We start from the raw sequence: 27,835 nt of genomic DNA, 5'->3' as shown, positions 1-27,835 counted from the left end.
GGCTAGGGGAGGGATAGCATTAGGAGAAATACCTAATGTAGATAACCAGTTGATGAGTGCAGCCAACCACCATGGCATGCGTATACCTATGTAACAAGCCTGCATGTTCTGCACACGTATCCCAGAATTTAAAGTACAATTAAAGAAAAAGAAAAGAATTTTTTAAAAAAGAAAAAAACTGTCAAATATTAAAAGGAGTTAGCAGGATAGAAGATAAGATAGAGTGAAATCAATCATATATTTTTAAGGACGTAAACAGACATTGTCTCCAGTTGGAAAATTAAGAAAGACACTTATGTAACAAATCGTTATGTTCTGCACATGTACCCCCAAACTTAAAGTATAATAATAATAATAAAGACAGATATAAATATATCTAGAGTTAAAACGATAACCTAAAGAAGAATGAAAACTGAAATAATTAGAGAAAATTGTTCCTGGACTAGGCACAGAAAATAATGAATTGCGTGACTCTGCTTTTCATTAGCCTTTTTGTACTATTTTCTTTACTATAATGCATATATTACCCTGGCAAAGTTTCGAAATAAAAATAAACCTAACTTCTCTTAGAACATTTCCACCCAATTTTAAATGACTGAAATTTAAAAACCACATTTTTAATGATAAAAAGTACTATACCAATTTTAAAAATTTCTTTGTGAAACCACTTACTACTTTGAACTGTAAGATGTATACTCTTTCCGCTAAAAACTTATTTCAGAACATGAAAGAGCATTTAGGAGCCCCAAAGTTAGCTATGAGTTCAACCAAATGTAATTTGTTTGAATGTTTGGGAGCATGATCCAAGCAATTCATTTTTTTTCAACATCTATTTGCATACTTGTAACGTTTCCAGAAAAACAAAGTATTTTATTATTTGAAATTATTTCACTGGACAAATTTTGTTTCTAGATTAAGATAGAAGGTAGTAGTGGTTCTCGCAGATTTGTGATGATTTCCAAGATCTCTTATCTCTAATTAAAGAGGATTTGTGAAATAGGTGAGCCAATATAGTCTAACAGGTTAAAAAATGCACTCCTCTAAAAGCTGCTAAATATCAAATTGAGTAAATATAAGCATTTTCCACATTGATCATACCTCCTGTTGCTTGATTTTTGAATCATTAATACAGTGTCAATAGAGCAAATATTATGCCATAGTTTCCTTTTGTTGTTGTTAGAGAGTGGGTCTCACTCTGGCACCTATCCAGAGTATAGTGGTGTGATTGTTGCTTATTGTAACCTTGAACTCCTGGACTCAAGCAGTCCTCCAACCTCAGTCTCTTGAGTTCCTGGGACTATAAGCACAGACTGCGTGCCTGGCTAACTTTTTGTTGAGAGGGATCTCACTCTGTTGCTCAGGTTGGTCTTGACCTCCTGGCCTCAAGGGTTCCTCCTGCTTCAGCCTCCCAACATGCCAAGATTTTAAGCATGAGCCACCTTGCTTGGCACCATAGTTCTGCATAGACAGTTAACAAAGGTCAACTAGTGACCCTTAGCATTGGCATACTATTAACTACTTCAGGCCAAGTAACAATCTGAGCTGGATCCATATTAACGATTCCAAGAATCATCCTAATTAAGACATTTGGTGAGACTTACTGCTTTTTTATGGGATACAATGATTGTTACCAATTCATCTCTAGTCTCTACTGTTTACCAACGTCTGGAAGAGAAACCTGGTTCATATATGTGTCAAAAATTGGTACATACACACACAAACACACACACACACACGTATACATATTATGATCAATATATAATAGGACCATAAATATAAATATATATGGAACATTGTATATTTTATGTATAATATATATGAACCATTTTATACCATATATGGTTCTATTCTACATTTAATAAGATCCTATTAATCTGCTGCAATCTCATATATGAAATTAATATATGAGATAGTCTTATAAACTTACAAGTAGATTCTGACTGCATAAAATCTAGTGATCTCCAACCCTGAGTTGTTCAGTGCAATTTTGTAATACTCAAAGAGTGATTTTAAAAAGTTATAATCCAATGGTATAAATACAGAAGTAGAAATATTTTATTTATTTATTTATTTTTTTATGTTGAATAGTAAAAAAAGGAGAGAAGGAGAGGAAGAAAGAGGAAGAAAAAGAGGGAGAGAGAACAGGAATATTGCTTCATTCTAAAAATGGGTATTAATAATGGCCGATCAGTATTTTGTGTATTTAAAATGGAGAACTCTATAAATATTTATTGAGTTTACTTGTTCCGATATGAGTTGAAGTCCTGGATATCCTTATTAATTTTCTGTCTCGTTGAGTCTACATCTCGTTATGGGTCTCATGTATCTGGGTATTAAGATCTCTTATTTTTGCATTGATCCTCTTACCACTGTATCTTTGTTGCTTTGAAATCTATTTTATCAAATGTGAGAATTGCAACTCCTGCTTTTTGTTTTTTTATTAATTTTTGCTCTCCATTTGGTTGGTAAATTTTTCTCCAACCCTTTGTTTTGAGTCTTTGTGTATCTTTGGATATACCGTTAGGTTTTGGCTGTATCTTTTGATTGTTGGATTTAGTCGATTTAAATTTAGGGTTACTGCCATTTGATGTTAACTGGCTATTTTATCCATTCGTTGATGTAAATTCTTCTTTATGTTGATGCTTTTTACTTTTTGGTATATTTTTAGAAAGGCTCATACTAGTTGTTCCTTTCTATGTATAATGCTTCTTTCAGAAGTTCTTGTAAAGCAGGCCTGGTGGTAATAAAATCTCTGAGTACTTGCTTGTTCATAAAAGATTTTATTTTTCCTTCAATTGTGAAGCTTAGTTTGGCAGGATATGAGATTCTAGGCTGAAAGTTCTGTTCTTTAAGTATGTTGAATATTGGCCCCCACTCTCTTCTGGCTTGTAGGGTTTCCACTGAGAGATCTGCTGTAAGTCTAATAGGCTTCCCTTTATGGGTAACCTGGCCTTTCTCTCTGGCTGCCCTTAGTATTTTCTCCTTCGTTTCGATCCTGGTGAATCTAACGATTATGTGCCTTGGGGTTGCTCTTCTTGAGGAATATCTTTGTGGTGTTCTCTGTATTACCTAGGGTTGAATAGTTTCCTGCTTTGCTAGATTGGGAAAATTTTCCTGGATAATATCCTGAAAAGTATTTTCCAGCTTGGATTCATTCTCTCCATCACATTCAGGTACACCAATCAAACGTAGATTGAGTCTTTTCACATAGTCCCATATTTCTTGGAGACTTTGCTCATTCCTTTTCATCCTTTTTTTCTCTATTCTTGTCTTGTCATTTTATTTCATTCAGTTTGTCTTCGACCTCTGATATCCTTTCTTCTGCTTGATCCATTCTGCTATTTAAACTTGTGCATATTTCACTAAGTTATCATGTTGTATTTTTCAACTCCATTAGTTCATTTATATTCCTCTCTATATTGTCTATTCTTTTCAGCATTTTGTCAAACCTTTTTTCAAAGTTCTTAGTTTCTTTACATTGGGTTAGAACAAGTTCTTTTAATTCCCAGAAGTTTCTTATCATCCACCTTCTGAAGCCTGCTTCAGATAATGGAACACAGTCCTTTTCCATCAGGGCTTGTTCCATTGCTGATGAGAAACTGCAATCCCCTGTAGAGGGAGAGGGGTTCTGATTTTGGGTATGCTCGGCCTTCTTAGGCTGTTTTTTTCCCTTTATTATAAATTTATCCATCTGTCATCTTTACAATTACTGCCTTTCTAATTAGGTTTCTGAGTTGACGTCCAATTTACTGATTCCCAGTGCTGGGATTCAAGCAACCCACTGCACCGGCCAAAATAGCAGCGATAAGACTAATGGTGCTCTTCTGCCCGGGAATCTCTGGTCTGGCTTCCTTCTTGAGTCTGCAACAAGCGGATCTGCCTTCCCGGAGCTCCAAACACCGGTCAGTAAGGGAACCAGTTCCATTTACTCTGCATGAAGAGCTGCTGCGCCAAGGCACCCGCAAAACCGCTGCACCGGCCACAAGAGGTGCGCTGGCGACCCGTGGGGCCCCTCCACTACAAATCTACTGGTCCGTGAGCGACGAAAATTCATCTGAAAGTGTGGCGTCCTCTTGTTCTCTGAGCTTTCACTGGGAGCTACAATCCTGAGCTGTTAGTGATCAGCCATCTTGGATCTCTCCCGATCAGCCATCTTGGATCTCTCCAAGAAGTAGAAATATTTTAAAAGGTGATTTTATCTGTTCCCTTTGAAATTAAACTGTTTTGCATAATTCCATAATTGAGCTGATAGGAAGACGTCAGTGGACTTTTTCAAACATGAAAGATTTTTAAGTATGGAGTCTTTTTTATTGGAATCCAGATTCAATACTATACAAATGGAAGGCATATTTTGTAATCGAAATTTCAGTTTAGAAATCCAGAGACACCTTTATTCACTGGCATAGTCCTCATTATTAATAGAAGAAATTTCCAGTATGTAATTGCCATTCAGTTTTTGGTCGTCTGTCATCAAGGACTAGGGCCTCTGAACCAGGTTACAAGACAGAAGGTATTAAAATAATGGCTAGCAGTCTTCCATTTGTAGAAGGTACTACTATGCATTTTGCATACTTTATCTCACTTAAACATCACTGCAAATTCCTGAGGTTTGTATGGTTGGAATATTTCACATAGAAGGAAAATGAGTCAGAAGCTTATAAGTGATTTACCTAAAGGACATACACAACTAGTAAATGTCTGAAACAGAATTTGAACTGAAGCCTTCTGGCTACAGAGTACATGGTATCTCTTTCTTATGCTCTCTCTACTGCCAAATACACCAAATTCAAAATTTTATCACTGAAAATATTTCAAAAAAATTGTACTTATCTAATTAGAAAATATTTTTCATGCATCTGATGTAAAATACTGAATATATATTATGTTTTTGCTACAAAAAAGTATAGATTCTGACTGTAACCATTTCCTTTGCCTGAAAACCTTGCCATATTTATATGATATACTTCATGCAAATCTCCTGAATGTTACCATATCAGAGAGGCCTTTATGAAAATAAGCATATACAATTTACCCTTCTTGTTGGGCATGATGGCTTCTGCCTGTAATCCTAGCATTTTGGGAGACTGAGGCCAAAGGATTGCTTGAGTCCATTAGTTTGAGCAGCTTGGGTGACATAGCGAAACTCTGTTTTTAAATACAGAGAAAAGAAAGAAGAAAGGCGGGAGGGAAGAAGGAAGGAAGAAAAAAGGAAAGGAAGAAAGAAGGAAAAAAGGAAGGAAGAAAGAAGAAAAAAGAAGGAAAGCAATAGAAAGATGGAAAGAGAAGGAAGGAAAAAGAAAGAAAGAGGGAAAGAAAGAAAATATTGTCCTGCTTCTAGCTCTTTCAAAGTTGTTTTTTGTTTGTTTTGTTTGTTTGTTTTTACTAGAGTGTAAACTCCATGAGGAAAGGGATTGCATCTATTTTGTTCACTGATAGACGGACAGGTAGCTGGTGTTTAATGAATTTTTCTTGAGTGAATAAAAAATTTTCAGTCTTACTTTACCACTTGGGTAGAATATAATGATTTTTGCAGTTGAATAGCCATGGTCAGCAGCTATAAACCAAAACAGACATTGATTCCATGTGGAAATGCTTAAGAGAAAGAGAAATGTTCAGCAGGATGTGTCACATCTCTTCAAAAGAAACACTCAAAGACTGTCTCCAACAAGGGAATACAACAGGAGTATCAGGAGCATCATTGTTGCAATAAAGGCAAAACATTTATTCTAAATCCATGCCTATCTCTGTGCATTCTCTAATTTGATTTTTACATATTCTGTCTATGTAAAAATGCATGTTAGTTCTTTATAATACTAGGGGGGATACCTAGCTCACTATCAGCCCGATATTAAATCTGTGTTAGTTCCCTTCCTGGTTCTCACATTTTTCTTAGAGTTTATTATATTTTACTTTTAATATTGAAGATTTCTTAGAACATTCTCCTATAACACAAAACTGTATTCCATGCATTTCTTCTTTGCACTGAAATATTTTCAATGTTTAAAATATTAGAAATACATGGAAAGCCTATGATAACAATATTAACATGCAAGATAAGGTCACTGCAGCTGTGCCTTCTCACTATTTCTATGATGTATTCTATAGCAATAGTGCATGGAGGACATAATTTCACACACAGCATAAAGTAAAGGATTGAAAAGAAACCCTGCTTTACAGTGGGACTTTAAGCAATATAAATCTAACTAAGATTTCTGTTTTTTCCCATTGTCCCAATTTGATCAACTGGTGAAATTTACTAACTGATAAGAGAGCAAAGAAAGAGTGATTATTATTATTAAGAGCAATGAGAGAGTTTCAGAGCAACTGAACAAAATGAAACACACTTTAAATTAGTTTGATGTTTCTCTAGAGTCTGGAAAAGTAAGTCTATTTAAGCAGTCTAACAGTTGAGACAAAAAACCACAACCTTTCTCAGTTAATTGCATTATCAAGCAGAATATATTTGTAAATATCTTTTAAGACACTAAAATATGCTACTTAAAAGCACAGTGTTACCATAATTCAGAGCCTCTAGTAAAACAACTAAAGATAAATTACTGAAGTCAACAGAAATCAAGACTAAGAAGTATGATAAGGTTCTTGAGAAAAGGTGCTTTGTCCTCTAGAAACCTGTAGTTCCCCTGCTAGGGGTGAAACAAGGCATATAAGCAATAAATCTACATTAGTGAATGAGTGCCCATGCCATGGTCAGATGGCTTGTCTTTAATTACAAAGTTCCACTGGACAGTTAGCCTATCCTGGTTCAACTCCTGAATGCAGAATTTACTATTAATGTATGACTGGGGAAGCAAAGTTAACATTTCTGGGTCTCAGTTTCTTCATATACAAAGAAAAGAGAATGTTGTAGTTCCTACCTCCTAGGTTTGCTGGGAGAATTACATAACCATATCCATAAGAAATTGGAGATCTCTACCTGGCAGAGAGTAAACACTCAATAAATGTTAAATGCTATTTTTATGCATACCCAAGGCCAAATATTCTCAACCCAGTGTGCACTAAGATGTGTACTCCATCTTTGTGTGGGTTTTTGGTTTTATTTACTTATTATTTTATTTTTAGTGATAGTGATTAATGAATTTGCTTTGCTTTGTCCTAATATGTAGAGAAAAATGCTTAGAAATTCAAAAAGTATATCATGCCTGTATATTATCCACGCATTTGTCTGTCCAGGCATTCTTTTTCAGCAGACTTTTCAAGAGCAGACACGAATTGCTATTCTTATTGCTACTGGACATGTTGATGCCCTAGTGTTACACAGAGAGTGATATATTCAAAATTCTAGAGAAATGGCAAATTTCAGCTTCACATACTGTTGGTAAATGTTCATCTATAACTAAGATATAATTAAGTAGGATATTACTTACATAAAGATACCATTTTATTGCTGAACTTTTCTATTCTCAGTTAACACTGCTATTTTATGTTTTTATCTTTTTTATTACATTATTTTCCCACAAATATTAACTTAGTACACATATTCTGTCAACACATTAACTAAAACACTTCAATTACTTTCTGTTGCTCTAAATATATAAACTAAATACTTAATTTACTCTATCAGACCCTGCAGAATCTGTACTCTACCCATTGCTCTGGCTTCTTTTAGAAACAAGGTTTCCAATCCTCGTGCTTTCAATCTTCTGGTCCCCCTTTAATTCCTCCAATGTGCTGGGTTCTTTCCTGTTATAAGATTCTTCAAGTGCTCTTTCTCTCTTCTGATTTCTTTCACAGCCTCTTTCTTTTTCTTCTACGAGAAGTTATATCCGATAAAATAAGTAGTGGCTATACTCTGTACCTCTCTCTCTCTCTACATATATATGTGTATGTTTGTGTGTGTGTGTGTGTGTGTGTGTGTATATATATATAGATGTGTGTGTATATAGATTTAAGTGATGTTTTATGAAGCAGAGATGCATAATAGTTTATGAGCCTGTTTAAATTTCATGAACAAAAAAAATTATTATTGTAGTTGTAAGGCATTAGATATTGAATGCCAATAGATAAAACACCTTGCACCCATGTGGATTAATGTCACTAGAAAAAAGCCACAGGACCATGCAGACTGCTTTTTATTTAAATTCCAGCCTACTGGAATACATGCTCTTGTCTGCTTGTCATCTTCACTTTGATGCCAAATAATGCAATTAAAACTTAACATGCCCAGGTTCGAACTTTTAATGCTATTCTCTGAGAAGCGGCTCCTTGAGATTTTCCCATCTCAGTTGATTATAAATCCTCTTCCCAGTTGCTCAGGCCTAACAGGATTGTGGTCGTCTTTGACTTCACTTTTATGATCAACAGTAAATCCAGCAGCAAATCCTGTTGGTTTGTGCATAATAATATATCCTGAATTTCACCATGTGTCTCTATGTCTGCAACTACCATCATCTCCATCTCCACATTGTTCTCTGTGTTTCTTAAGGTCCTGGGGTAGTTGGGAGAGGGGTGGTTGGGAGGGAAGGTTGTGCTTAACCCAACAGTCCATGTTCCCTTCATAAAACTGTTAAGTCAGATTACATAATCAGATCACTCCTCTTCAAAACCCTCCAGTGGCTTTCTAATTCACTCAGTAAAAGCCAAAGTCCTTAAATTTCCAAATATCAACAATCTCTGGAACTAAAACTTACAGGTCGCCTGGGTGTGGTGGCTCCTGCTTGTATTCTCAGCACTTTGGGAGGCCCAGGTTGATGAATTATCTGAGGTTGAGAGTTCAAGACCATCCTGGGCAACATGTTAAAACCCTGTCTCTACTAAAAATACAAAAAATTAGCCAAGTGCAGTGGCAAGAAAACAATAACAAAAAAGCAACCTTACAGGTCAATGTGAGTCTATCTTAATTAAAAATTACATACATGCTAGCCATGTGCAGAAAGCAGAAACTGGACCCCTTCCTGACACCTTACACTAAAATTAACTCCAGATGAATTAAAGACTTAAACATAAAACCTGACACCATAAAAACCCTAGAAGAAAATCTAGGCAAAACCATTCAGGGCATAGGAGTAGGCAAGGACTTCATGACCAAAACACCAAAAGCATTGGCAACAAAGGCCAAAATAGACCAAAATGGGACCTAATCAAACTCCACAGCTTCTGCACAGCAAAAGAAACTTCACCAGAGTGAATTGGCAACCAACAGAATGGGAAAAAGTTTTTGCAGTTTACCCATCTGACAAAGGGCTGATATCCAGAATTTACAAAAAACTCAAACAGATTTACAAGAAAAAAACAAACAAGCCCATTCAAGAACGGGCAAAGGATATGAACAGACACTTTACAAAAGAAGACATACATGAGGCCAACAAACATATGAGAAAATGCTCATCATCACTAGTCATTAGAGAAATGCAAATCAAAACTACATTTAGATACCATCTCACGCCAGTTAGAATGGCGATCATTAAAAAATCTGGAGACAACAGATGATGGAGAGGATGTGGAGAAATAGGAACACTTTTACACTGTTGGTGGGAGGGTAAATTAGTTCAACCATTGTGAAAGACAGTGTGGCACTTCCTCAAGGACCTAGAAATAGAAATTCCATTTGACCCAGCAATCCCATTACTGGGTATATATCCAAAGGATGATAAATGGTTCTACTATAAGGACACATGCACACGAATGTTCATTGCAGCACTGTTTACAATAGCAAAGACCTAGATCCAACCCAAATGCCCATCGATGATAGACTGGACAGGAAAAATGTGGCACATATACACCATGGAATATTATGCAGCAATCAAAAACGATGAGTTTGTGTCCTTTGTAGGGACATGGATGAACCTGGAGAACATCATTCTCAGCAAACTGACACAAGAACAGAAAATGAAATACCGCATATTCTCACTCATAGGTGGGTGATAAACAATGAGAACCCATGGACACAGGGAGGGTAGCACTACACACTGGGGTCTATTGGGGGGAATAGGGGAGGGACAGTGGTGGGGGAGCTGGGGAGGGATAGCATGGGGAGAAATGCCAGATGTGGGTGAAGGGGAGGAAGACAGCAAATCACACTGCCACCTGCGTACCTATGCAACTATCTTGCATGTTCTGAACATGTAACCCAAAACCTAAAATGCAATAAAAAAATTACATACATGAAAAACAAAGATTGTCTATCTTCCCATTTAAATGCCAATGTTAAAAAATCTTCTCAGTTAAGAATCTCCTATATTTCTTTATTGAGTTATCCCATTGCAGATAACTGCATTTCTTTTTCCTCTACTTGTATTTGTACTGAGATGTTAAAACATGAGATGAGTATTGTCCTTGCCTGAATTTCATTCTCATAGACCTTCTTGTCTACTATAAGTCCATATTTTATATGAAAACTTTCTATAACTTATTATACTTCTCTCAAAAAATAGTTGATCGAAATAAGGAATAAAATTGTATTTGCAATCAAGCATCAATTCAATTAGGTGAGTGGAGTCTGGAAAGAAATACAGTTTCTTTAACAGACACCTCAAACGGTGCTTAAAACAGATTGGGCTGACAACTCTCACAACCTTAGTGTCTCCTCAAAGATTTACAATAGCAGAGCTCCCCTTTTTAGCAAATTAAACCTTATGTCAAGGCTTAAAATTAAATCCAAACCCCTTCTTCTTTCTCTGCAGAAGGAACAAATTGGCCCCACATGCCAGTAGTCGAGGAGTGCTGATAGAAAACAGAGTGAAGTGAAAGCTCCCCAACCTGGAAGGCTTCACACGACCAAATCACCCGGGATAAACAGTCAATTCTACTTAAAGTTTTACATAAAGAGACTGGTAAAATACAGAAGATTTACATATAAGAAGTTTTTTATACCACACAAAACTGACTGGATGCCAAAATTTTACATTTCTGTGCTATGCAAGCACTTTATGGGGAATGTGCTTTTTATTCTACTTTTACATGTTTATTATGAGTCTGTTTTGCAAAGATTGCTCCGAGCCTAGGTAATAAAAATAAAAAATGCACACAAATGGTCAGGATTAACACATAGAGCAATCTATGCTTTTATACATATGAAATGCATATCTGTTTCTAGATATTTCAATATAGCAAAGTATGTGTAAGTTGCTCTAGTTTTTACAAATTCATTGTAACAGCAGATCTTGCTGTGAAATTATTCTAAAAGTCCTAGAACACAAAGTTCTTAGTTTTTTAGACTTATTTTGCCAGGAAAATATTCCGAGTCTGTTTCTTATATATGTTACTTGGCCTTAGACTATATTAAGAATTGATAGGAATTGCTTCTCCATAGGAATCTGAGAATGTGGCATGCATATGAAAAATCTCTAAATGTATTATTAGACTATTATCTTAAAATAAGATGTATATTGATCACTACACAAATAGCACTGATTTTAGACTGATTTGGTAAATTAGTGTGATGCTTTCCAATGACAGATGAACAAAATCTGGTTTTAAACACTGTAACCAGTGAGAAATGTGTTGGATTTCCTGATGAGCCATCACTTTTTAAGAGAGTTTTATTTTCAGGATGCATTTCTAAATGTGAGTGTGTGTTCCTTTACTGTTAATGTAGTAGGGAGAAATATGCAAGCTCTTCATGGAAAACCTGAGGTATAGAAAATTAAAGTTTAAAACAGCTGTATGCATATGTTGTTTTCAAGGTTGGGCACTGCACAATTCTTAAAAGACTGTCATTAATATGTGTGGTCATGATAGACTTATTTTTATTAAATGTTTTGTGGAAAATATGCTCTTTTTCTTGTGCACATAGGTACCTTCTGGGCTATAAAAGGCAGGTATTTTGCAAGCAACAGGGACAACTAATTTTATAATCACTAAACAGTTTGGGCATAGATGAAATTAGAGCATGAAAATACTTTCTGTTTCTTTGTTCTTATTCATATGAATGTTTCAAATAATCTGAGAAGATATTTTGTTTTAATTCTCTCAGGGACAATTTGGGATATTGAGGTAAATTTTAAAAACTAGTATCTAAAAGTCAGAGTTTAATAAAGAAGAAATAAAAAAAGGAAGAGACTTCGGTGTATTATACAATAAATTCCTATCCCATCTCTTACTTCTTTCAGATTCTTCTGACTTTCATTTATAATTAAGTTCCTACTTTAGTTTATCTTAGCTCCATAATGGGCAGCATATTAGAAAGTATATGGTAGTTGTCAATTTATTTTGCAGCATTTTGTTTAGAGTTACATATAGATTAGTATGAAATGATTGATCTCTTTGTCTAAAAATATATACTATTTAAATTCAACTTCAGTTTCACAAACTCTTAGATGAAAAGCAATATCAGGTTTATTTTATATGGGTATTTCATATTTAATAGGTAAACCAGTAAGATGTTTGAAGAAAGTGAAGAAACTTGATTCATTCCACAATATGCAATTTTTTGTACATGCATGCACATATGCCTCTTTTGGACAAATAAGTCAATTCGATGATGATATATTTGGTTTTGTCCAGTTCCAAATAAGTCATCCTAGAAGGCTGCATCAGTTTCTGAATTCTCTCTGAACAAGTGACCCTGCAATATCTTCGTTTGCAGAGAATCCTGTGATTAAAACTCTCAGACGTTCTGTGAATGATTATCTTCCATGGCTCCATAGCCTTGCACCCACTAAAAGCCAATTAAGAAAAATATTGGATTAGTTATTTTATGTATAAACCACAACTGCCTTAGAGGATCTATTTGAGTATTGCCTATAAATTGAAATGTGAGTAAAATAAAACTTTTGCCCTAGCTTCTTCTTTGTATTTAGGCCAGATACATTCTTGTAAGATCCTTTCGTTAGAAAGAAGGTAAACCAAAGAATCACATAGTAGGGAATGAACTTTATTTCCAATTAATTGGTGTTAAAATGGGAGAAGATGTGTCTCCTAGCACTATTTAGGGCAGGACAGCAAGAGAAAACCAGAAAATGTGAAGTTATGAATGAGACACACTGTAGTTTCAGCTGGTTTTCCTCTGGTTGTTTCTCCAAAACATACAATGTCTATGTCCCACCAATACAGGCATTGGCAGAGACATTATTGTTTCAATAAATTTTAATTTTGGAACAGATTCTCATTTGACATCTGAATAATTTCAGTTCATTTTAGTTCCATCACTTTTTGCTTCCTGCAAACTAGACACAGGTCCTTTGAATTTTTACTATTGCCAAAAGTCTGTTTCTTCAAACTAGACATCATCTGCCTGTTTTCAAAGGGCAGTGAATGATTGCCTACTTGGGCTTCATGGCTCTGGGAAGAATTCCTCTGAGAATGGAAAATTCATTTTGGTTTGCATCTATTGTTTGGATTTCATAAAAGGAAGTGAATTTTAGGATGATCACACATTCACACACAGAAAGTCTTATGCTGTAAGACCTCAGGAATTAAAATATATGTTGAATGTAAAAATTGGTCCAAATTTCTGAAGGAAGAAATATATGTGAATGTAATTTGCACAGAATTTTTTCTGAAACTAGTTGATTCTAGAGGAAACTGCAAATTTTATTGTTATCTATCACCTTGTGAATCTGCATTTATATTTAATAAATTTTTTTAAAAGTTTCCAAGATTTGTTTTCTTGTACCTAGCAGCAAAACTAGTGTCAACAAAATACTAAATCAAAATATAATTTATGAATTCCCAAAGAGTTCATGATAGAATATATGTGAGATAAGGGTCTCTATGAGTTTCTTTTAGATATAATTATAATTTTATGAAAAATATTTTTATATTTACATGTCTGCTATAACTGCACGTTTAATCTTCAACTTACAAAATGTCTTTAAAATATATAATATTCAATAATATTGCTTTATTAATTATAACAATAATATATTTTAATGTTCTACTTTGAAATAAATGTATGTATTCTCCATTTTGCAAATGGAAAGCAAATCAACATAATATATTGACCAGAACTATAGATTTTTAAGTACAATTGGAGCCACCAACTTTCTCATGAATGAAAAAACTCATTTGTCAAATTTTTCTGGTTCTCAATCCTTCCTCATTCTCTCACATTTCCTCCCCTCAGCCTCCAGTACTCTTTCTCTCTTTTTCTGTTATTTCTATAACTATGCATTTGAAAGTGACTGCTATGGGAAAAACACCTTGGGCAAATGCAAAGAAGATGAATCATTTTTTCTAGTTCCTCCCCTTTTGCCATTATTTTCATCCATGCATTCCCCAGCCTGCCCACCATTTTTTGTTTTTGCAATGTCAAATTAAAACGATTGTCACATAGAAAGACAATGTTATTGTTTTGAGTGAGTTGTCAAAACATTTCTGAACATTGAAAAGATTCTATTTTAAATAATTCCTGCCAGAATCCAAGTGACTGCTTTAAAAGCTACACTTCCAGGCAGACCAATACATTACTATTTAGTTAATCTCCATATCATGGACCTAATCTAGTATCTGGAGAAGACTGCTTTGTTTTTCAATGCCACCACAAACAATTGACTTTCTAAATTTGGCAAATAAAACAAACAAACACACATTGACTGTCATGAAAAGAAAACAATCTTATTGAGGAAATGCAATTTAAATAACTAGTTGTAATGATCATGATAACATAATAAAACTATTTTGGCTAATGAGGTGTTTGAATATCTTTGAAGATATGCAAATATTTAAACAAGATAAGTTATGATAATATTCTGAAATCAAATTTATTTTTATAAGTATTGTTTTGGTCAGGGTCCTTGCAGGGAATGAATGGGAACATTTGAGGAAAGTGTAATAAATGAATTATTTTCAAAAATTAAGGCACTGTGTAATGCAATTACTGGGAAAAGTAGAAACCTGGAGCTGGTAGGAATAAGAAGCCAACAGTATTAGGCCTGAATGGTGAAAGGGAGGGTGGCTACTAGAACCCAGAGCCACAGAGTGTAGAATGCCAGATGGAGAGATCACTGCCAAGAGCTGCTGACTTCAGATCCTGGAACTCAGCCAACTGAGGAGGTGACCTCAGGGCTTAGGTGCCAGGGCAATAAATTCCCTAAACACACTCTTCTCCTCTAGTCTCCTGCCAGTTCTCCCCACCACATACCCCACCTTAAGCCAGAGGTCAGTGTGATGAATGATTCTGTATAAATCATTGTCCTAGACCTTAGAGCAGAGGGAAGAAGAGTTTGGATCAGGAGAAGCAAAGAAGATACAAAAAGCTGTTTAAACACATAGATATTTATATTCACAGATAAATTAAGATCGCCGATGAGATTGTTTCATCTGGTGTCTGTATTTGTGGTTGATATAAAGGCTTGCTTTTATGTAAAGCTTGCTACATACTCTGCTAAGAAATTTACATCTATTAACCCATTAAATCTATCCCAGTGATCTTGTATTATCCTTATTTTGCAGAGGAGGAACTGAGGAACTAGGTGGTTAAGTCATAGTTCACAACTAGGCCATCTAGCCAGACTTCTTACCTGCTACATAATAAATCCAGTCTGCTGTGAATTGTAGCAAAGTCCCCTTGATTATTTCAGAAATTTGAGTGGACCTGATAGCTTAAAATACTATCTGCACTTTTATTTACTATTAGAAATACTTATATATATTAAAACAATATTACAATACATTAAAGGCACTATATTTATTCAACCAAAAATCATTGATCATCTTTTATGTATCAGAGTTTCCACTAGCTCAATAAAAAACTGAACACATACAGAGTTCAAAGGCTTAATTATGGGGAAGATGACAAATTTTATTTATGGCATATATAAATCACTGCATGGGACATATACTAAAAAATTATGTGTTATTAGAAATCCAAATTTACCCAAATATCCTTCATTTTGATCTGCTAAATCTAATCTTGCAACCCTGGGATACACAGATGCGTGACCCTTGGAGAATGTGTGGGAAGACATTCCAAATGGAATGAATGAGAGAAAATTCCTCTGCATAAAAGTATAGGTACATATTGAAATGCTTATTTAGAGAGGAGAGAAGCATGAGGGTGATTTCATGATATACAGAAAAGGTAGATCAGAAAATTTTACTGAAAATATATATTGAGGTTGGATGATTAAAGACCATCTAGTCTGTCAAGAAGAAATGATCTGAATCATGGAGAGATTTGAAGTAGAGACAGGATGTGATCATATTTGCATTTTAAAACCATAACTTAAATGGCAATATGAAGGATTAATCAAAGTAGAAAGGAAAGACATTTGAGAAAGCTCTTGGAATCCCCCAGAAAAGTCTATAGTAGAATAAAAATAGATTAATTTTATTAAATATGACAAATGTTTTTCTCTATTCCTCTTTACATTTTTGTCCACTCCCAGCCAAACTTTGTACCATCTGCTGCCTCATAAGGTTGTTGTTTTTAAATCTCCACAGGCCTTACAAAGTGTGGAAACTGGCCTGAGGACCCTACAGTGATCCTTGACCCTTCTAGGAACTATGAAGAAAATCAAAAATTTTCTCCTGATAAATGCACTTGGCCCTGGTAGTTGGTGAGTGCTGAATGTTTGTGAGACTGTCCAGGGGCTACTACAGGGAAATGGATATCTAAAACAAATGATCAAATGCGTTAGCATAGTTTCATCGCTGCAATATTTTATGTTAAATTTTTAGGATAACCTATTATAAGTGCAATCTCTAAAGGTAGTTTCATTCTAGTTAAGAATAGAAAAAGTGAATTTCTGTAATTTACACCAAATACCTTCTTGAATAGTCACAAAATAAGCATTTATACTTAAATATGAAATTGATTGTAGAAAAATATTTTTAGAAATAAATTTCTTGTATGAAATGGAGGCAATATTCTGTATTTTCCTTTTCAACAAAATAATTATTCATTCAAAAAACATGTTCTTATCAGTATATAATTTCTGAAAACTCAAAATTTAATGCTAAATACAGTGGTTACAAAAACACCTTAATAAACTTATGTCATATAATATTAACTCCTACAGTTGCTCTTTTTTAAAAGGTACTTTTTTAAAAAGAAAAAGAAAAGCAGAAATTATTTAAAGTCTCAATTTTTTCACACCACAACACAACATGATTTGAACAAGAAGCATTATAAAAACCAATATATCAAAAGTGCCTAATAATAGTAATAAAAACACCCATTGTATTCAACCTATAGTGTAAAAGAGCATTTTTTTTGTATTGAGAGTGCATAGAAACAGCTAGAGCCTATGTCTTATTAATACAAATGAATATCTGAGTTTTACCCTCAGAGTTGAAATCATTCCAGATTTATTGAAAGTGAAGTTTACCTTATTGAATGCATGAATGTTTCATATAAAAAAATAAATCAAGAACCCTCTATTTAAAAACCTTTCCACTCATCAAAACAAACAAATGAAATAGAAATATATTTTGATATGATTCCATAAAGAATGAGACCTTGCTCTAGCTTGTCACGCAGCCATTTCTGTATGTGATGCATACAGACAGTAAGAATGGATTCTGTACTAACTACCGGTGCTTACTTTCCTTCAACAATAATTGTCTTAATGCCTGTTTTAATCAGTATTAACTACTAGCAATAACATGCTTTTAATTATGTTTTAAGCGAGCCCTTTATTGGGCTGTTTTGGGAAGCAAATTAGTCAAAAGGAGCTGTGAATCAAAAACGTGTTACTGGCACAAAATAAATGTTCATTTAAGGAGCCATTTGAAATAAACCTGGCTCATTGCCTCTGACAACTTGCAAGGACACCAGGGCCTCCGGAGGATAACTTCTTCAGTATTCGCCTGGATACGCCTTGCTGCTCAGAAGTTGTAAGGAGAAACATTAAGCACTTTAGGTCATTCATCAGCGAACTTTTACTACTGTACTCAAGAAAACGAGCCTCTTAGGAACTTCACAGCAGATCTATCCCTTCATTAGCCAAGTAATATTGAGAGAGATGTTCCTGTCACTTCCAATGGAGAAATCTATTGCACTGAATTTTAGTAGTATCCCTTTTGTCTATGAGCTGTCTTTGCAAATTCCAAGGTATTTAGACTGAAAAACTAGCATAATTATCTCTGAACATTTTTCGTATATATTCATTTCCTTTTATTGAACTATCTCTAGCCAGAATGTACCACTGTGCATGATTATTTATTTTCTGTTACTCTGTAGTCTTAGTACTGGGCTTTTTCACTTTTATTCTCTATTAGCAAGCTGTAAATTGAAATACAACTTTGGGAAAATATCTCAGAGAAACTGAATGGATGAATTAATTCTTCAATTTTAAAATTAAGCGGCAGAAGGAATATTCTACCATATTATGATTAAAAAATTCATTTTAAAGTCTCTGTGTATTTATTTGTTGGCTAATCTACTTGGCTTTAAGCTTTTGGGTTACAATTTACTACTCTTTTCTATCCTCCATGTGTGGAGGTTAATGTTTCCCCTGTACCATAAAGTATTTTTGGAAACCCAGTCTCCTTTTGAAAATATTATGTATGTGATTGCTATATTGCTCCATATGCGGCCAGTTAATTCACGACAGTGTTTGGCATGCAGCAAATAAGTAGTTAATGTTTGCTGAATGTTTGTTCATGTGTCAAACACCAACTATGTGTTCCACTGAGGAAGACAGGAGGGATACCTAGGGGAGAAGACAAGGCAGCTGCCCTCACTGACCTGTACAGTCTGGTATAGGGGTTCATCAGTTTCCTACTTTCTCAACATCGACAGTAATTCAATAAAGCATTAAGAAAGTTCCACAGGCTGTCTAAGGGTGTCACCATCTGTACTATCTATTTGCTACTTCCTGAGTTTCCAGAACCTATTGCCATATTCGTAGACTTTCCACCATGGACTTTTTGCTTCTTTTTAAATTGTTGTTTCATGTTTCTTTTAATTTCTCTGTTTTGACTTTTGATCTTTGCATACAAAGAGTCAAACAGGAACAAGTACCCCCATAGACACCCAGTTGGGGTCCATTTTGAAGATTGGGAACAAATGTAAGAATCCCAGTGTTGCTCTCAATAGGAAAATGAAAAGGACAGGACTGATCTCCCTCTTTATTTCCTTATTCAGGAGGTGACAGGAACCTAAAGTAAGGATACTTCAAAATGATACCAGGTCATAAGATGTAGTCTGATCAGGAGAGAGAGCCTGAGAAGCTAAAACCCCAGTCAGAGACGGAGAAATAAAAATCAGGAAATTCATTCTGAAGAAAGAAAGAACAGTGAAGCCAAAACATCCTGGGTTTGGTTTGGCCAGACCCAGAAATATCTGTCACAAAAAGAGAGCATCACTAACAGCATGTCCACAGTACAGTACAGCTGTAAAGAATGTAGCTTTTCATATTGACTCCCAGACACCTGAAGCTGCAGTTTTGGTGAATGCAAGCTTCACCAAGCCTGCACTGGGGAGAGGGGGGCGCTCAGGAATCGTGGATGCGGTTTTGTTCCCATAAAGATTAGAAATGAGAGAGAGCTTTGAGGCATCTTGCATGAGTTTATTATTACCATACACCCTGACTTTTCCCAGAAAAAAAAAAATGACTCACATTAATTGATCTCATGCTGTGTGCCATTTTGGTGAATAGTGCTTTATAAACATTATCTCATTTAATTTTGTCTCTAGGTCGCTCTTATTTTTGTCCTCAATCACAAATGATGAAACTGGTAATTTAAAAGATTAAGTAATTTCTCAATCACATCTCAGAGACAGGACTTGAACCAGGTCTCAAACCCACATTCATAGCTCTGAGAACAACCAAGGGAAGCCACAGATCTGCATGACTGTGACATGAACTAGAAATAAGCACTCATTGTATTACTGTAGTGAGCTGTCGTAGTTGCTCTCTCTAAAGCACAGCCTCCACTTATCCCGAATAATATAGAAACTTCTCCAACATTACATATACAATACTCTCCAAATAGTTGTGAGTTAGATGGGTGAATGGATAAGAGATTAAATAAATATAAGCAGTTACCAATAATTAAATTTTTTATTTATCTAACATATTAGTTAATTGTAATTAACTCTGCCTGCTGGTGGGGAGTGTGGCTTGCAAACTGGTCCAGTGTGTATAATAAAGCTCTTTCCTGCTGTCCTGGCTATATCACTTTCTGACATCTTTTATCTGTATATTATTTTTCTTATAAAAATTCAGTGATGAAAATGTTATTGTCCTTTTCGTTTTGTTTTTACTGGTGAGGAAACTGAGGCTTATGTATGTTAAGTAATTTATAAAAGGTCACATCATTATTAAAAATGAAAGCATAATTTTAGATGCAAACGTTCCCATTCAAGGATTTGGATTTTGCTTTCTTTCTTCCTTTTTTTCCACTATTAATGTCTTCTCCAATTGTAGCTCTCAATAGTCTGAACATCCTAAAAAATAAATGAGGCAAAGGTTCTCTTTTTCAAGCCTTGTCTCCATTTATTAACTTGCTAATGTTGCAATGTGAATTTGAGTGATTTAGAAATCACTTCTGTATATAATGGACAATTAATATATCAAATGATAATACTTAATCTGTACCATAACAGTTATTTTAATGAAAATATGTTTTAATTTAAGTTGTGTCAATTTAAATCATGCTCTCTCAACTAATTCCTGTCATAAATGAAGTACTTCTACCATAAAATTTTTCTAACAGTAGAACTTTTTTAAAACACTTTTCCCTAAAGGATGTAGGCTGACATAAAAGACAATCAGAAAACAGGTGAAAAGTATGAAGAAATATATCCTAAGAATTGTACTTAATTTTCCTTTTTGTATTCATTGGTCCCCATTCTACCTTGCCCCTTTGCAAAGCACTGTTGTGATTTCTCTCTCATAGCAGTCAAAGGTAGCGAAGGGGAAAAGGATCCTTCTAATCCTTCTGCAGAAATCATACAACTGTCCAATTAACATGTGCTAATCGACTAAATATAAAAGAGAGTCAAGAATTGAAGGCCTGGATTATGGTGGGTGGCTTGAGCAAAACAGATTTTATTCATTTACATTAAATTATATCATGTATCTAATCAGAACAAAAAAAACCTTTTAATTATTAAACATTGGAAGTTTAATTTGGCATTAAGAATGACTCAATGTTACCATACTTTAAACCTCTGAAACATCTCTCAGCCAAATATTTTTTAAAAATTGGAAATTACTGAAAGTTTCTGAAACTATCTTTATGACACATTCAGAGTTATATATATAAACAAGACATAATTTTGACTATTATTTTCCCTTTGATATTTAAAAGCTCGTTATTTTTTGGGAGAACACTTGAACATATCAACAATAATTTTAGGGTTGTAGGAGAAGTGAATCTGTGCATATGATAGAGACTGACCACTTAACTTTTCAAATGATCGTTTTGTTCATTAAGTGTTATGAGTGTCTCTGGTGATCATCATGTTGCACAAGCCACAGTGAGAGATTACTCCTGACTCCACTCTATAACTAAAGGAGTTTCCAATAAATGATACAACCACAGTCTGCCTGTTTTAGACTTCTGTACCTACAGAAATATGATCTTTGCAATATAAAGTAATTTCCAACTTCCTTATCTATCATATAATGCATTTATTTCAACCACCACTAACGGTAACTTTCATTTGGTTTTAAACTACGATCAAACACTCCTTTTCTTTCTTGTAGGTATAGAGTCAAACAGATATCACTGGTGGAAGAAGATGGGGAAGCCAAAAACTAAGCCCATGAAGGTGTCAAATCAGAACTGCCCAGTATCCATTTATAGAGCTATTGTGGAACAAAATCTTATTTGGAAAATTGTAATGGCAAAATAACAGCTTTCATTTTCAAAGTGCGATGTTTTTGCCCTTCTGCAGGTCACTCAGAGTGGAACCACATGTTACGGAAATTTGTTTGTGAAAATCCTGTATAGGATTTGTTAGTCCTAACAACCCTAATATTTGTTAGGCATGGTATTTAATTTTTTTAATCATAATTTGAATTTCACATCTTTATTTTTTGGGGAAGGGCGGGATAAACACCCATATTTTTGATATTCTACAAAATGAAAGTTAACTCTCACATTAGGAATATTTTCTTTGCAAAGAATATACAAAATAAATTGCACTTTGCTAGGTTTACTATATTTATTGGGTTCCTATATTATTTTTACTCTGAGTTATATTTTGCCTATGATAAATCATACACTCATATGAATGTATGGCATATGCTAACCAGAAAAAAAAAAGTTAATATTTATAGTTTTTCAACGTACTATCTCACTTAATTCTATTTTTTTTAATTGTACTTCAAGTCCTGGGGTACATGTGCAGCTCTTGCAGGATTGTTGCATAGGTACCCACATGCCATAATGGTTTGCAGTCTCTATCCCCCCATCCCCTACATCAGGCATTTCTCCCAGTGTTATCCCTCTCCAACCCGCTATCCCCTACTGTCTCTCCCCCAGTTCCCCACACCCCAAACAGATGTGTGTGTTGTTCCCCTCCCTGTGCCCATGTGTTCTCATTGTTCAACACCCGCCTTTGAGTGAGAACATGTGGTGTTTGGTTTTCTGTTCTTGTGTCCGTTTGCTGAGAATGCTGGTTTCCAGATTCATCCACGTCCCTACAAAGGACACAAACTCATAATTTTTATGGCTGCATGATATTCTGTGGTGTATATGTGCCATATTTTCTTTGTCCAGTCTATTATTGATGGGCATTTGGGTTGGTTCCAGGTCTTTGCTATTGTAAACAGTGGTGCAATGAACATACATGTGCATGGGTCTTTTAATAGAACGATTTGTAATCCTTTGGGTATATACCCAGTAATGGGTTTGCTGGGTTAAATAGAATTTCTATTTCTAAGTCCTTGAGGAATCGCCACACTGTCTTCCACAATGGTTGAACTAATTTACACTCCCACTGACAGTGTAAAAGTGTTCCTATTTCTCGACATCCTCTCCAGCATCTGTCGTCTCCAGATTTTTTAATAATCACCATTCTAACTACATGAGATTGTATCTCAAGATGCTTTTGATTTGCATTTCTCTAATGACCAGTGATGATGAGCATTTTTCATATGTTTATTGGCCTCATAAATGTCTTCTTTTCAAAAGTGTCTGTTCATATCCCTCACCCACTTTTGAATGGGTTTGTTTGTTTTTCTCTTGTAAATCTGCTTTAGTTCTTTGTAGATGCTGGATATTAGCCCTTTGTCAGATGGGTACATGGCAAAATTTTTCTTCCGATTCTGTTGATTGCTGGTTCGCTCTAATGACAGTTTCTTTTTCTGTGCAGAATCCCTTAAGTTTAGATCCCATTTGTGTGTTTTGGCTTTTGTTGCCAATGCTTTTGGTGTTTTAGTCATGAAGTCCTTGCCTAAGCCTATGTCTTGAATAGTATTGCCTAGGTTTTCTTCCGGGTTTTTATGGTGTTAGGTCTTATATTTAAATCTTTAATCCATCAGGAGTTAATTTTAGTGCAAGGTGTAAGGAAGGTGTCCAGTTTCAGCTTTCTGCACATGGCTAGCCAGTTTTCCCAGCACCATTTATTAAACAGCGAATCCTTTCCCCTTTGCTTGTTTTCTTCAGGTTTGTCAAAGATCAGATGGTTGTGGGTGTGTGGCATTGCTTCTACAGCCTTTGTTCTGTTCCACTGGTCTATGTCTCTGTTTTGGTACCAGTACTATGCTGTTTTGATTACTGCAGCCTTGTAGTATAGTTTGAAGTCAGGTAGCATGATGCCTCCAGCTTTGTTGTTTTTGTTTAGGATTGTCCTGGCTTTGCAGGCTCTCTTTTGGTTCCATGTGAAGTTTAAGGTGGTATTTTTTCAGTTTTGTGAAGAAGGTCAATGGTAGCTTGATGGGGATAGTGTTGAGTCTATAAATTACTTTGGACAGTATGGCCATTTTCATGATATTAATTCTTTCTAACCATGAGCATGGTATGTTTTTCCATCTGTTTGTGTCCTCTCTTATTTCCTTGAGCAATGGTTTATAGTTCTCCTTGAGGAGCTCCTTTACATCCTTTGTTAGTTGTAATCCTAGGTATTTTATTCCCTTTGTAGCAATTGTGAATGGTAGTTCCCTCTGATTTGTCTCTCTGTTTGTCTGTTATTGGTGCATAGGAATGCTTGTGATTTCTGCAGATTGATTTTATATCCTGAAACTTTGCTGAAATTGCTTATCAGCTTAAGGAGATTTTGGGCTGAGACAATGGAGTCTTCTAAATGTCCAATCATCTCATCTGCAAATAGAGACAATTTGGCTTCCTCTTTTCCTAACTGAATACCCTTTATTTCTTTTTCTTGCCTGATTGCTCTGACTAGAACTTCCAATACTATATTGGAAAGGAGTGGTGAGAGAGGACATCCTTGTCTAGTGCCAGTTTTTAAAGGAAATGCTTCCAGTTTTTGCCTGTTCAGTGTTACAGTGGCTGTGGGTTTGTAGTAAATAGCTTTTATTATTTTGAGATACATTCCATCAATACCTACTTTATTGAGGGGTTTTAGCATAAAGGACTGTTGAATTTTATTGAAGGACTTCTCTGCTTCTATTGAGATTGTCATGTGGCTTTTGTAGTTGTTTCTGTTTATGTGATGGATTATGTCTATAGATTTGCATATGTCAAACCAGACTTGCATCCCTGGGATAAAGCCTACTTGATTGTGATGGATAAGCTTGTTGATGTGCTGTTGCATTTGGTTTGTGACTATTTTAAGGAAGATTTTTGCATTGATGTCCATTATGGTTATTGGCCTGATGTTTTCTTTTTTAGTTGTGTCCTGCCAGGTTTTGGTATCAGGATGATGTTGATCTCATAAAATTAGTAAGGGAGGATTCCCTCTTTTTGTATTGTTTGGGATAGTTTCAGAAGGAGTGGTACCATCTCTTCTTTATATGTCTGGTAGAATTTGGCTGTGAACCCATCTGGACCTGGACTTTTTTTGGTTGGCAGGCTATTAATTTCTGCCTCAACTTCACCCCTTGTTATTGATCTATTCAGGATTTCATCTTCTTCCTGGTTCAGTCTTGGGAGGATGCAAGTGTCCTATCCATTTCTTCCAGATTTACTGGTTTATGTGCCTACAGTTGTTTGTAGTAATCTTTGATGGTAGTTTGTATTTCTGTGGAATCAGTGGTAATATCCCCTTTATCATTTTTTAATGGCATCTATTTATTCCTTCTCTTTTTCTTTTTTATTAGCCTGGCTAGCAGTCTGTTTATTTTGCTGATCTTTGCAAAAAAAAAACAGATCCTAGATTTATTAATTTTTGTAGGTTTTTTTGTGTCTCTATCTCCTTCAGTTCTGTTCTGATCTTAATTATTTCTTATTTTCTGCTAGCTTTCGAGTTTTTTTTTTGATCTTGCTCTTATATTTCTTTCAATTTTGATGACATAGTGTTGATTTTAGATCTTTTCTTGCTTCTGATGTGACCATTTATTGCTCTAAATTTCCCTCTAGACCCTGCTTTGTCCCAGAGATTCTGGTATGTTTTGTCTTCATTTCCATTGGCTTCAAAGAACATCTTTATTTCTGCCTTCATTTCATTGTTTATCCAATCATCATTCAGGAGCACGTTGTTCAGTTTCAATGTAGTTGTGTAGTTTTGAGTGAGTATCTTAATCCTGAGTTCTAATTTGGTTGCACTGTGGTCTGAGAGACTGTTACAAATTCCATTCTTCTGTATTTGCTGAGGAGTGATTTACCTCCAACTATGTGGTCAATTTCAGAGTAAGTGTGATGTGGAGAAAAATGTATATTCTGTGGATTTTGGGTGGAGAGTTCTGTAGATGTCTATTAGGTTTGTTTGGCCCAGATCTGCGTTCAAGTCCTGGGTATCCTTTTTGATTCTCTGTCTTGTTGATCTGTCTAATATTGTCAGTGGAGTGTTGAAGTCTCCCATTATTATTGTCTGGGAGTCTAAGTCCCTTTGTAGGTCATTAAGAACTTGCTTTAATGACCTGGGTGCTCCTGTATTTGGTGCATATATATTTAGGATAGTTAGCCTTCTTGTTGCATTGCACGTATATATTTAGGATAGTTAGCTCTTCTTGTTGCATCTTTTACCATTATGTAATGCCCTTCTTTGTCTCTTTTGCTTGTTGTCGGTTTAAAGTGTGTTTTATCTGAGACTAGGATTGCAACCTCTGCTTTTTTTGCTCTAAATTTGCTTGGTAAATCTTCTTCCATCCCTTTATTTTGAGTCTATGTGTGTCTTTGCACATGATGTGGGTCTCTTGAATACAGCACACTGATGGGTTTTGACTTTTTATCCAGTTTGCCAGTCTGTGTTGTTTGATTGGGACATTTAGGCCATTTACATTTAATGTTAATATTGTTATGTGTGAATTTGATACTGGCTGGTTGTTACCGTGATTTTGCTGGCTGGTTGTTTTGCCCACTAGTTGATACAGTGTATTCATTGTGTCATAGGTCTTTACCACTTGGTACGTTTTTGCAGTGGCTGGTACTGATTGTTCCTTTCCATGTTAAGTGCTTCCTTTAGGAGCTCTTGTAAGGCAGGTCTGGTGGCAAAGAAATCTCTCAGCATTTGCTTGTCCATAAAGATTTTTATTTCTCCTTCACTGATAAAGCTTAGTTTTGCTGGATATGAAATTCTGTGTTCTAAGTTATTTTCTTTAAGGTTGTTGAATATTGGCCCCCATTCTCTTCTGGCTTGCAGGGTTTCTGCCAAAAGATCCCTTGTGAGTCTGATGGGCTTCCCTCTGTGGGAAACCCGACCTTTCTCTCTGGCTGCCCTTAGCATTTTGTCCTTCATTTCAACCCTGATGAATCTGATGATTATGTGCTTTTGAGTTGCTCTTCCTGAGGAGTATCTTTGTGATGTTCCCTGTATTTCCTGGATTTGAATGTTGGCCTGCCTTACTAGGTTGGGGAAGTTCTCCTGAATGATATCCTGAAGAGTGTTTTCCAGCTTGGATTCATTATTCCCGTCACTTTCAGGTATACCGATCAAGTGTAAACTAGTTCTTTTCACATAATCCCATATTTCCTGGAGGCTTTATTCTTTTCTTTTCACTCTTTTTTGTCTAATCTTGTCTTCTCATTTTCTTTCATTGAGTTGATCTTCAATCACTGATACCCTTCTTCTGCTTGATTGATTCAGCTGTTAAAACTTGTGTATGCTTTGCAAAGCTCTTGTGCTGTTTTTCAGCTCCATCAAGTTGTTTATGTTCTTCTCTAAGCTCATTATACTACTTAGCATTTTGTCTAACCGTTTTTCAAGCTTTTTAGTTTCTTTGCATTGGGTTAGAACATGTTCCTTTGGCTCAGAGAAGTTTGTTATTATCCACCTTCTGAAGCCTGCTTCTGTCAATTCATTAAACTCATTCTCTATTTTGTTTTGTTTTGTTACCTTGCTGATGAGGAGTTGTGATCCCTTGGAGGAGGAGAGGCATTCTTGTCTTTGATGGTTTCATCCTTTTCCTCTTGTTTCTTCCCATCTTTGTGGATCTATCTACCTTTGATCATTGAAGCTGGTGATTTCAGATGGGGTCTCTCAGTGGACATCCTTTCTGTCGATGTTGAAGCTATTTATTTTTGTTTTTTAGTTTACCTTCTAACAGTCAGGCCCTTCTGCTGTAGGACTGCTGGAGGTCTACTCTAGACCTTGCTTGCCTGGGAATCACCTGTAGGAGCAGCAGCTGTGAAGCAGCAAGGATTCCTACCTGATCTTTCTTCTAGTAGCTTCATTTCATAAGAGAACCCACCAGATGTCAGCCAGAGCTTTCCTGTATGAGGTGTTTTTTTGGTTATTCAGGGGTCAGGGAGACACTTGAGGAGGCAGTCTGTCCCTTGTCTGCCTGCAGAGGTGCTGCTGGGCTCAGCCCAGCTACTGTGTAGGCTTCCTCTAGCTTTCATTTACACAGGTGAGATTAGGCCCACCTTTGCAATTGCAGATGCCTTTCCCCTACTGAGCTCTATCGTCCCAGGTAGAGGT

Source organism: Callithrix jacchus, chromosome 6 (genome assembly GCF_049354715.1).
Source record: "Callithrix jacchus isolate 240 chromosome 6, calJac240_pri, whole genome shotgun sequence".
Taxonomy (NCBI): Eukaryota; Metazoa; Chordata; class Mammalia; order Primates; family Cebidae; genus Callithrix; species Callithrix jacchus.
This window is presented reverse-complemented; position numbering follows the sequence as displayed.